Below are 12,983 nucleotides of genomic sequence, written 5' to 3'. Positions count from 1 at the left end.
TCACACTAGTCAAGGCATGCAAGGGGACTGCGATAACAAAGAAGTTCACAATGAACCTTCTCCAATATTTCACTGCGCCCAGAAAACTTCGAACTTCTATAACATTCGTAGGCTCGGGCCACTTCATTATCACCTCCACTTTATAGGGACCTATCCTTAATTGTCCATTATCGACAATATGGCCTAAATAAATCAGAGAAGTCTTCCCAAACTCACACTTTGACAGTTTCAAATATAGTTTCTCATCCTTCAGAACATCAAGCACTTTCTTTATGTGACACATATGTTCCTCCCATGTCCTACTATACACAAGAATATCGTCCAAATACACAAGAACAAAATTATCAAGAAAAGGCCTAAATAAATCATTCATTACCCTCATAAACATGGTTGGAGCATTGCACAGTCCGAATGGCATCACCATCCATTCGAACAACCCCTGCTTGGTTTTTAACGCAATTTTCCAGACGTCCTTCTTTGCAATTCTAACCTGGTGATAACCACTACGCAAATCCAGCTTTGTGAAATAAGAAACATTTTTCAATTGATCTAACAATTCATCAATGTGAGGGAGAGGGTATCGATTCTTCACCGTGATCTTATTCAACACCCTGTAATCTACGCACATTCTCCATGTGTCGTCTTTCTTGGGAACCAACACGATCAGTGAGCCACAAGGAGAAGAACTCGATCTGATGACTCCCTGATTTAACAGTTCCTGCACCTGTTTCTTGATCTCCTCCATCCCAATAGAAGCCATCCTGTACATGCCAAAATTTGGTAAAGGAGCATCCTGTTGCAAATGGATCTCATGTTGGATTTCTTGCTTAGGGGGCAATCCTCTCAGTTCCTGAAATAATTCATCATAGTCAAAAACAATTTCAAGCAATTCCTTCTTATGATCAGGATCTTAACCTTTGAAAGTGTCATCCGTCTTGTCTTCTTTCGCCCTCACTACCATGAACAATATCCCCTTTACTAGAATTAACCAGTCTTTTAATTTGTCCTGCACCACTACCATGAGCATGCACCCTTTACTAGAATTAACCAGTCTTTTAATTTGTCCTGCATTGACAAGGCTAGCACTAAATTTGGTATGATGAGCTCTAACTATATACTCTACCCCATCCTTTGTGAGGTGGTATTTGTTTTCATTCCGAAATAAAACAACCTTTTTGTCATATAGATGTGGGCTTCCAAGATGATTCCACAGATGTCCAAAGGTAATACACCTAACTCTACCTCATCAACTAATTTAGAAGTAATTACAAATATGGCCCTACACTTCTTAGTGACCTACAATTTGGCTTTATCGCTTACCCAACCAAGTGGGTATGGACTCGAATGAGGTTTAGTTTTAGGCCTAACCTTTTCACTAAGGACTTTGAGATTAAGTTTTCTTGGGAACCTGAATCAAACAGAGTCTCCACCTTTGTATTCTTTATGACAACTCTAATGTGGAATAACTCAATTCTCTTTCGCTCATGACTTAAAAGCTCATTCTAATAACTAGTGCTTGCAACTGAACCAGAACTATCATTAATAGAAAGAGTACCTCTTGCGCCCACAACTGTGATCAATTTCTCATTGCTGGAATCTGATCTAAGGTCTTGCGCTATTGCCACTGTCTTATGCTTCCCCTTTCCGCCGAATCTCTTCGGTCTCAACTCCAGATGCAGCTTCCAGCAATGGTCCTCGCTATGACCATATTTCTTGCAATGATTGCAAGACGGTGTTGCTCCATCCCCTTTCTTGGCTGCGACATTCTTCTTATCCTTCCCTTTTACTTTCTTCTAGAATTTTCCATGTTGAGGTTTGAATGGCACATTCTTGGTTTGGTCATATTGATCATTCTTGCCTTGGCTTTCAAGATGAATAACTTTAACATTGGTCGTATCAATTATAGTAGGCTCGAACAGTAATAACGAGTGTCTGACGTAACTATGTAGCGCACCTATATACTTATTTATAGTTTCAGGTGCATCTAAAGAGATACCCATATTCAGTGCTTGTTTCCGAAATTCTTCTGTGAATCTTTGTACATTATGGCCCTTACCTTGCCTTAAATATTTCCAGTCCATAAGTTCCTTTTTCTTATAACCCAGAGGATAGAACTGGTCCTTTAATGTAGAAATAAAACTAGACCAAGAGGACATAAGGTTACCTAACTTCATACTTCCCTTCTGTAACTTTCTCTCCCACCAAATGAGAGTAGTGCTGCTCAGTCGAAGGGATGCTAATTGGACTTTCACCTCATCTTCTTCGATCCGCTGGATTTAGCAATAAACCTCTATCTATCTGATCCAGTTATTGAGTTTTTCTGCACTACATTCTCCATTGTACATGGGTACGTCGAACTTCACATCTAACTTGAAGAATGGTTTCTTAGAGGTCTATTTGGAATTTCTATGAGAGTGATGAGAATTATCACTGGAGGAAGGAGAGGGAGGAGGATCTTCTCCACCACCTTCCTGATTGGCTAATTCATGATCATCAACATCCTTCTTCTCATGCCCAAGTGCCTTCACATACTCTGCGAATATCTCGTCTACCTTTCCGGCCATATTATAGAATACCTTTTGGAAAAAAATTTCCTCTTCCCAACAAGCTTCTCCATTGGCCATGTTTCTTCTTCGTTGTGCATGTCTTGCTTTAGGATTAAAGGATTTAAGTGTTCCTTCTCCTTTTCGCAGCTTGTTACGGGTCAACATAAACTCATGCAATTCGCATCTACAAAACCCTACTCTGATACCAAACTTGATCCAAGATCTTTTACTTACAAATGCATGGGAATTACATATAATAGAGTTAATTAACCATGGAACTTAAAAGAACATAAACAATGCAGAAATAATCATAAGAACACAAAAACCATGACCCAATGATTTGATTACAAAGTTCGTCCAATTTCGACTACGTCTTCGGGCAATGCTCAATAGTGGGGAGGTCTTCTTTTTATTAGTGGCATAAAAGAGATAAAAGTACAACAACAAGAAATTTCAACCCTTATACCTCCAAGCTAATAGATGGGCAAAGAATGGAGAGCCCAACTTTGAAAACAGACAGAACCATTGAACTTCTGGCGAAAAATAGTGCCAAAAGGCCTATCCAAACTCCCAATTTTGATAATTGGGCCTTCTACAACCATCTCAAAACCTCCTTGTTGCTCAAGGTGAGGTTTTGGCCTGCTACCAGGGGTCAGGGTCTGTCGTATACAATAGAATCTAACTTTCGGCTAGTCCTCCCTGCCTTTCTCTGACACAACAGTTGTATATATAAGATCATGGCAGCATCCCTCAAAATCGGGGCAGCTTCAACATAATAACCAAGGTTAGCAGGTGGAAGGATTCACGACAACAACCCTTCCGCAATAGAAAAGCCAATGTCTAATAAAAAAACTCATTACAACAGCGCATGGGTATCGACGACGAGTTTATTAGTGGTTCCATCTTATCGGTGGAAAATCCAAGCCCAAACACAGGCATCTTATGATATCTATGGATTCAACAAGAGTATTCACCGTATGCCATAATGTCTCGCGTACGACTCCCCCATTGCACTATCGCAATCAGCATGAAACCCTTGGCACATTGATCTAGCACACTGCAACATCTATGGACTCGCCGGGTGTATTAAGCATAATATATACTATATCGGGTTCGGTCCCCTTATCCCAGTATCATAATCGGCGCCCACTGTGAAATTGCAATCGGCACTTTACCCCCAAACCACATCGGAAGCACCTTTTCGTGCGATTTCGATATGCAATGTATATTGCATCACAACTAAGTCCTATAGGGACCGATTCGTAACTCCTTCGGCCTGCAATATGTGGTATTGCAATCGCAGCCGGGAATGCGAGGGGCTGATTCTTCCTTAAGATCTCATATTCGGCCTGGTTATTGGTGGCAGATCCAATGCAAATGTCACTGTAGTGGACTAAAGAATGCAAGGGTGTGAAAATGGCCCAAGATGCTAAGGCAAGATTCCTAGAGAAGCAACTTGCACCATTGGCATAACCGATATAAGGTGTGGATGATGGATTCATCTAAAAGGCACCATAAGACAATGTGTAACAATGTGGGGGGTGAAAACTACCCAAATGCAAGAACAAAGAAAGAGATACACACATTTCAATGGCAAATGTTATGGGTAAAATTTCTTAAGGTAAAGTGCATTTCAAGGATTGGGAAGGATGTCTCCTTCTAGACCCTCTAACAAGTATGCCCCCTTTCCCAAACACTTACAGATGATATAAGGTCCTAGCCATAATGGTTCAAACTTCCCACGCCCCAGGACATCATGAGCTTGGTCATGCACAAGAACAAGGTCGCCTTCATGGAAGGTACAAGGGTGGAATTTGCGGTCATACTGCAATTTGGTGCTCTTTTTGGTCGCTTCGATGGTTTGAAACGTAACACAACAGTCTTCAGTGGCGGGTTCAAGCATGATAAGTCGTTGTTCTAATGGTTGGATGTCTAGGAGGAGTTCAATGGCAAGGTGAAGGTAAGGTATTTGACACTTGACTGGTATGACTTCCTCCTCTCCAAAAACAAGGTAGAAAGGAGTGAATCTGGTGCCATTCTTGACAAAATTTCTATAGGCCCATAAAGTAGGGAAGAGTAATAAATGCTAGTTGTTCTTTTGTTTATTCACAATTTGTTGAAGCATAGTCTTAAGAATATTATTTACAACTTCAACTTGGCCATTGCCTTGGGGGTAATAAGATGATGAATATTGGTGTTCGAATCCCAACAGAGAGGATAACTCACACCATATCTCATATTCAAAGTGTTGGCCATGGTCAGAGACTAATTGTTTTGGAACCCCAAATCGAACGATAACATGTTTAAATAAGAAGAGGGCTACAGTAGCCATGGTGTTATTGAATGTTGGCATGGCTTTAGCCCATTTGGTAAAATAGTCGAAGGCCACGATAATACACTTATGGTTATTAGCAGATGGGGGTCGAAACTCCATGAAGTCAATAACCCATGTATAGAAAGGACCGACTGCAACGATGGGATGGAGGGGAGCAGGTGGAGCTCGTGCCTTAGGGGGAAATAACTAACAATTGGGATAGTGTTTGATTGCCTCAATACAATTGCTAAAGAGAGAAGGTCAAAAGTACCACGCATGCATGATTTTCTGGGTATTAGCCATTCTGAAGAGTTGACCACCATAAGCGCCACCGTGGAAGGAATTGAGCACTTTCTCAGCTTCACCATAGGTGAGACAATGACGAAGGATAATGTCGACACAACGATGATAAAGGTCATCACCAATGAGGAGGTAGCAAGGGGCTTGTAGTGAAGTAAAATTATAAGTGCGGACACGAATGAATTCCTCTAGCCTGATAATGGGTTTAGCCACAACAGATACATTCTATGGAAGATTTCCTTAGATTAGATCCTGCTTGATGATGTCCTCGCTTGCTCACTCCAACAATCTCTCTCTTCCTTCTTCAAGCTCCTGAAAAAAGTAAACAACAACAACACACAAACATAATAATAGGCAAATTGCAATTCAACCTACTTAATGAGTCAAGAAGCATCAAGACACAAATATGTAATATTACAAAACATGTAGGAAATCAACGATAGTTTCATATATTAATATCAAAGAGAGATTACAACCATTTGTCTTGACGTCGCAGTCTTCCTCTCACAAGACTAGGGTCCCATACACTTCTGCTAGCATTCCATGATGACTTCAAACAACAATAGTTTAAAGGCTCTTCCCTTTAGAATTCACTCCAAACCAAACACACTTCTCCATCACACAACTAGATGGATACAACTAGTAATATCTTTCTTGTCTAATCAAAATAGTATACTCACACTCAGCACAACACTCTAACTGTGACTAATTTGTGCTTGGGAAGAAGGGAGGTTTATATAGGAAATATGGATGGGAGATGGATCCTCTTCTCATGGGAGAAGGACTTATCCCTTGAGGTAGTTCCATCATTATAGGGGAAAGGAGCCCAAACTATCATCCTCGACCCCATCTGGCCAAATCATTTACCAGACTTCCACTATGGAGCTTCTAGAGTTGGAAGCTTCAGCTCTAATTTAAAAAACTTTCCATATCAGGACTGGCGCAACTAGAACACAACTCAGTCGCATCAATTAGCACAGGGAATAGTGCTAATCTCTGCACATCGGTGTAGGGGAGACAAAGGTCATTAGCATCGGTCGTGTAAACTGGGCAAAACAGAAGTTTCAGGGGAAATGGTGCAAAATGGAAATGATTTTCTCATGAAGAGGGACATAATGGGAGTTTCTTCATGAAGGCAAAGCATGCGGGGTTCACTGTAGAGGTCCTCCAAGATCAAGGAACGGGGAGTACAAGAACAATGACAAAATTTTGTGTAATAGATGCCCCCTAAAGCGTGAAGGCCGAACTAGAGTGAGGGATGAAATGCTTTATAAATCAATGCGAGGAACTGGTCTGCCGTCGGAAAACTTGCAAGCAAGTACAGATACATATACATAAACTGAGATCTCTGTCAAACGATACATGAATCATGGCATGGACACAACCATCCAGATAATGATCACGTAAATGGATCCAGGTATGGGCGCAACCATCTGTCAAAGAGGATCATATATGATAACTCATGGTTTGGTCGTAGCCAGCCATCTGAAAGAGACATGCATATCATCATAATCATGTCACATCATTTCGCAACCTGGACTTTTGTGATCTGAGTCCAGGGTCTTGCGCTCCAACATGACCCGATCAAAGTACAAATCCTAGCATGCGAATAGATGTGTTGACGTAAAACATGCTAGAAATTCACTTGATTACCAATCAATGATGTAAATTTTTAACAAGCACGAGAGAAACCAACAATAATGACAATGGCCCTCAAGGTGCTATCAGCACAATTCACGAAATGTGAATATAGGAACTGAAGTCGAACACCTGTGAAATCACTCGATCGAAAGCCAATGATGTGAACTTGTCGTCGAGTGCGAAGAACTTGCCATTAGGGCATGCAAGCTCTAAGGTACTGGAAGGGAGTCTCTCAGCCAACTTCTCGGATAATGAGTCGAAGTCGACAGAAAGCGACCATGTTGAAGGAGGGCCATAATGAATCCCACATCATCGACGCAAGACGAGAGGATGTAAAATGATTTTGGATGATACAGAGAATCAGAGGTAAGTGTAACTGCAGAAGGACAACTCTTGAACATATCGGCGACACAACTGGAAGTTTGGCAGCTTTTGGATCCATGGGATCGGTGGTCATAATGACGTGGCAGAGATCAAATGGAAGGAAAAAATGAATGGCCCAAACCCAGGAAGGTCAACGACACAAAAGAGGATATCCCAACCCAACACGAAGCAAAGAGTGTCATGTTCAAGAGTAAGCTGCCGACACGACTCGATAGATTTCCAAATTTTCCCCCACCATTTCTAGCGAGTACCCCAATTATATTTTAATCGCAAGCTTGAATGGGATAGCATATGCTTGCACTATAAGTTCATCCTTCGAACAAATCCGACCTATCAAGTTTAACGAGCCTTAGGAAGGAGAAGCTTGTGTTCGTCATGGTGATGAATCCAATGTCGTTTAATAGTTTAACGAATCCGACAAAGGTGTAACTTGGTATCTTTTTCATGTTTAGAGAGTTTGAAAAATACACATAAAAGAAAACTCCTCATGGTCCCTTTTCGTACATTTGTGTCTCTCGAGCCCGAAAAGGTAGAAAACAATACTTGAGAGAATCGCTTGACCATTTCAGTCAAGGAGTACCTTTTTCGTAAATAGTGCCTCCCAGCCCGAAAAGGGGTGAACTTATACTAGGTGCACGATGTTTCGCATCTGTTAACGAGTTCGAAACGACAAGGGATCGGCCATCTTTTTGCTTTTAAAGTGTGGGAAAAGAGCTGAAAGCGGACGCCCCATTTTTATTCTCTTTAACGAGTCAAAAGGGAAAAAAATACTCGGCAATATTTTCATTTTTTACGAGTCCGAAAAGAGCTTAAAGGTGACTTTTCCTGGAGGAACGAGTGGTATAAAGGGAAGCAACTAGTTCCGGCAATGGAGGAACTGCTCAAAACATGTAATGGGCAACAGGCTAGGTAATAAAACCACTCATTGTTGTGGTTCCTCAGGAAAGGAAAAACAACCAAGTGAAAGCATATGATCAGCCAAAGAGATGGTGGGGATGGGACGAAACAACCAAGGCTCATCTAGTAGAAATCAGCTGATAAAAATGGAAAGCATGAGATGTAAATCGAGCATGGGTTCATTTTTACACAAGCTTGAACCATGGAGAACTCTGCTTGGATTCGGTTTCATGTTTACACAATCTTGAAACAAAAAAATATGCTTTCTATAAGTTTGCATGCCCCCAACATAATGACTCAATCGAGGTACATGCCCCCCAAGCTTCATTTCAGTCAACTAGGTGGATGAAATGAAGGTTCACTTTCGAGATCTTGGAAAGACTCGACTAGGATTTTACGAGATCTTAATCAAAGACTCGATTTGGAAAAGGGAGTTTGTTTCATTTTTTAATGAGGTTTACATAGTAAAAGAACTATCCTCGGACATATGTTTCATTTTTTAATGAGTTTGATACAGGAAGAAACTATCCTCAGACTCCTTGATTCATTTTTTAATGAGCTTGACAAAAGACAAGGAACTATGCTCACACCCCTTGTTTCATTTTTTAAAGAGGTTGACACAAGACTAGGAACTATTCTCATGACCCTTGTTTCATTTTTTAACGAGATTGACACAAGACAAAGAACTATCCTCACCACTCCTTATTTCATTTTTTAACGAGGTTGTTATAGGAACAAACTATCCTCAGACACCTTGTTTCATTTTTTAACGAGCTTGACACATGACAAGGAACTATGCTCGCGACGTCTTTTCATGAACCATAAGAGAACATGGCCCCCAAGAGGTCTTCACTAGATGGAAGAACCACGCTCTGGGAGGAATACATGTCATTTTTTACCGTAGACAGATCAGGTTCCAATGCCCCCAGTACATAACGTACTATACCATCTGTGTTATCATTAGCAGATGTGGAGATGAAATGGGTAGCCACATAATTGACCTATGGCGGGGAAGGTACTACTTGAAAACAAGAGCTGATAGGGGGAAATGGTTTCATAGGAGGCGCCTGGTGACCAATGAATGACAATTGATCAATGGTCACTATTCTCCCTTTATAAGGAAAACAAACCACACAGAAAAGCGAAGAAACAAGAGCTCCCATGACATAAACATAGTCGTTTCCAAGGAGAATATTGAAATCTAAGGGACCTTGAACTACCATCACGTCTATATAGATGGTCTTCCCTTCCAAAGTAATAGGGAACTTCGAAAGGACCCCTAAGGTTTGACTAGTTCCTCTGTTGAAAGCCAACAGATTCTGAGTGACAGGCACAAGTTGTTGGGAGCCCAAAGCTTGCCAAGTAGTAGAATACATGATGCTAACAGATGCACCTTCATCTAATATAGTGCCAGATACTACCATATTATAGGCTTGTACTGTGGTCTGGAAAGGCACATAAGATGGGAGGCGAAAAGCAGTAAATGGACCCCAATCGAAAGAGACGACAAAACTACTTAGTGGGGGTATCATATGATTGCCCCCATGATGTACAGGAATAGGAGAAGGACTCTCCTGAACAACTAGGACAGGAGGGTCACTCTTCAATTCGTGGGAATCTGAGGAGACGAGAAGAACATGAGGAGTATGGTCACTAATCTCTTTGGGAACAGAGTGAACAACTGAAGGCAGAGCCAAGTCGACACTCTTTTCAACGAATGGTTGGTCGGGAATAGACACAAGAGAGTCTCACTTAGGAAGAGCAGGATGGGCAAGAGATGAACCTAAGTCAATCTCTTGACCAACCGGGAGAGGGTCAGAAGAAAGCCTTTGATAACCAACAAGAAGTTGGAGTTGAGGAACTGCAAGGTTTTCCAAAACTTTGAAAGCTTTATCCATAAGACAGCAAAGGTGAAGAAGATGATATCCTTCACACAACCTATAGGGGAATCTAATATTTCCCTTCTTCTTACCATCATTAGCTGAAGGTGTAACATCGACATGATCTCCAGAGGTCAGTGGGGATGGTCAATTCAAGTCTTCAGACCATACCTCTAAGACTTTGGGAATGTTAGGAGAGTCTTGAAGGAGATGGTCACCCTTACAGAGCTTGCAAGGGAATTTGACCTTCTGTGGAGGATCGGAAGGTTTGTCGACAGGAATTGCATTTGGAGTAATAGCCACATAGTTGGCCTCTTGCTTATCTGACTTCTTCTTCTTCGTCTTCTTCTTCTTCTTCTTAGCCTCCTGGTTATTAGATTTGAAACTTTCACCAGGTGAATTAGAAGAGGAAGGTGAAGAAATAGGGGAAGAAAGTGAGGGGTCAACCTTAGAATCATCATGATTTGATTCGAATGAAGGAGATAGCAGGGCAGGAGTTGGGACACTCGAGATCACTGAGGTCAAAAATAACCAGATAGGTAAACCAATGGTTAACCCAAGGAGGGACAATGTTTCCATATAAGGAGCACCAACATTTCCAAAAGAAGGAAAAGGACCATGATTCCCTTCCGAGGGGAACCCTTGACTGGTAGACTTTGGGAATGTTTCCATTGGAATCAACCCTAAATAATTACTAAGGAATATAACTTTAACCAGGAATATTTCATGGGAAGTTAATTTTAGAACACTGAAACAAAACTTTGCCTTTTCATGTTTTAAGAGTAGAGAAAAAGAAAAGATGACTCTATTGCTTTAGATTGGAAACGAGCTCGAAAGGACAAGTGCTCGATTATATTTTCAAATTTAAAGAGTCAATAAAGATCAAAAATGACTACGTAGGGTACTCTAGGCATAAAGGATTACTAGGTAACCATGAACTACATAATACCTCCTGGTGAACCAAGAAGTACGGGTAGGAAATCTCCCTGAATGCTATGTTCGGTGTATCACGTTTACAAGGTGGCAGACTCGGATTCCAATGGATAAAGGATTACAAAACTAGTGGGGTCTCCCTTTATATACACGATGGTACAGGGAGCATGAGTCCGTACTAGCGATGTCTATTATGAAGCGAAAGACAACTGCTAGGTTTAAAGACGTAGGAACACATCTCTAGCCTAGACCACTAAATGTGAGCATTAAGTTTCAATGCTTCCTTAGATTAATTCAATAAATTTTAACGGTTGATCTTGAATTAGGTTTCAATTACAAGGCCCTACCACTTTCATCCGAAAACTCCTATATGCAGCTATATGAGAAAAGAGATCTTTGTCTTCGATGAAAGTTATCACTAATTGAGGGATAGAGAGCACACAATCAATGCAACAATCAAATAATGAAATATTTCACTAATATATGTCCTAAATGCACCTAATCTTCCCTTAACAACAAAATAATTTTCATTTCATTTCCTACGCTTATGACGATGCGATTCTAGCTTCTCAATAGTGCTACTAATGCAATATTTTCGCTTAAATAAGCTAGAATGGTGTTATTCTCTTCATAAAATGCAAAATGAATCTTTCACATAAAGCACTTTAATGAAAATTTTCACAATTCCGAGCAAACAAGCATCAATCAAATCCAAAGCATGATAAATGAAACTACAAGCAACTTCTTCCCTGAATTGAACAAACCTAACACATAATTCTTCAATTGAGAAACCAAGCAATGTAATCTATGCTTGGAAAGAGAAAAGAGACACTCGAAATAAGAAAACAAACGAGAATATTTTACTCATTCAATTGAAAACAAAGTGTCCTAGTCACTTCTGGGCAGAAGAAGAGAGTCTGAGGGTCAAGACACACTGGAACTGGAATGGGAGAAATTCTGATTTTTTCTTAACTCAGAGACCGGAGCGACTTTTGGGCCAAAAGTAGCACTGATCGGCACAAATGACCAATACTACAACTAGCGCTGATGGTTGATCGCCGCAGATTTTTGGCCAAAACTAGTGTCGATCGAGGGATTCAAAGAAAAATAAAAAGAACTTCACACGGGGCCAAACTTAACACATCAGAGGGTGGGCTAAACCAAGCAAGCATACAAAGCAAGCTAAATGAAGCTTTCTAGTCAGGGAGAAAATGGTCTAAGAGGCTCACAGGGTCAAAAACACAAGAGCAGAACACACTGGCCAAGATTGGGGTCAAGCCCTAATCTTCACTTACAGGCATCGGCACGACTGCCTAACTAACAAGAAGCACTAGAGGCTAGTCGACATGACTGTTCCTCCACAATTCATGTTGGTTGGTGCGACTGTCAGCCGATTAAACACGTTGTCCAAGGGAACTAAGGAAAAATAAAAAAAAAATTCAAAATAAGGACCAGATCTGTTACTATGAATTTTAGACTTAGGCTAGTAAGCAGGAGAAAAGAAACAAAACCAAAGGGAAAACGTGAAACTAAAAAGTTCTCATGAAACCATAACATCCAAAACAAACAAAAGATGGGCTCTCCCCAGTGGAGTCGCCAATTTGTGGTGAAGTACAATTATAAGCACGGACACGAACGAATTCCTCTAGCCCGATAATGGTTCTAGCCACAACAGATACATTCTATGGAAGATTTCCTTAGATTATAATCAATCAAGAGGGCCTACCTCTTGGTCGCTTATCCTGCTTGATGATGTCCTCGCTTGCTCGCTCCAGCAATCTCTCGCTTCCTTCCTCAAGCTCCTGAAACAAGTAAATAACAACAGCACACAAACATAATAATAGACAAATTGAAATTCAACCTACTTAATGAGACAAGAAGCATCAAGACACGAATATGTAATATTACAAAACATGTACGAGTTTCATATATTAATGTCAAAGAGATATTACAACCATTCATCTTGATGTCGCGGTCTTCCTATAACAACACCATGTTCCCATACACTTCTGCTAACATTCCATGATGACTTCAAACAACAATAGTTTAAACGCTCTTCCCTTTAGCCTTCACTCCAAACAAAAAACA

The sequence above is a fragment of the Pinus tabuliformis genome, chromosome 9, assembly GCF_031772625.1.
Source record: "Pinus tabuliformis cultivar Carrire ecotype Pingquan chromosome 9, CPIR1, whole genome shotgun sequence".
NCBI lineage: Eukaryota > Viridiplantae > Streptophyta > Pinopsida > Pinales > Pinaceae > Pinus > Pinus tabuliformis.
Note: the sequence above shows the minus strand (reverse complement) of the source record.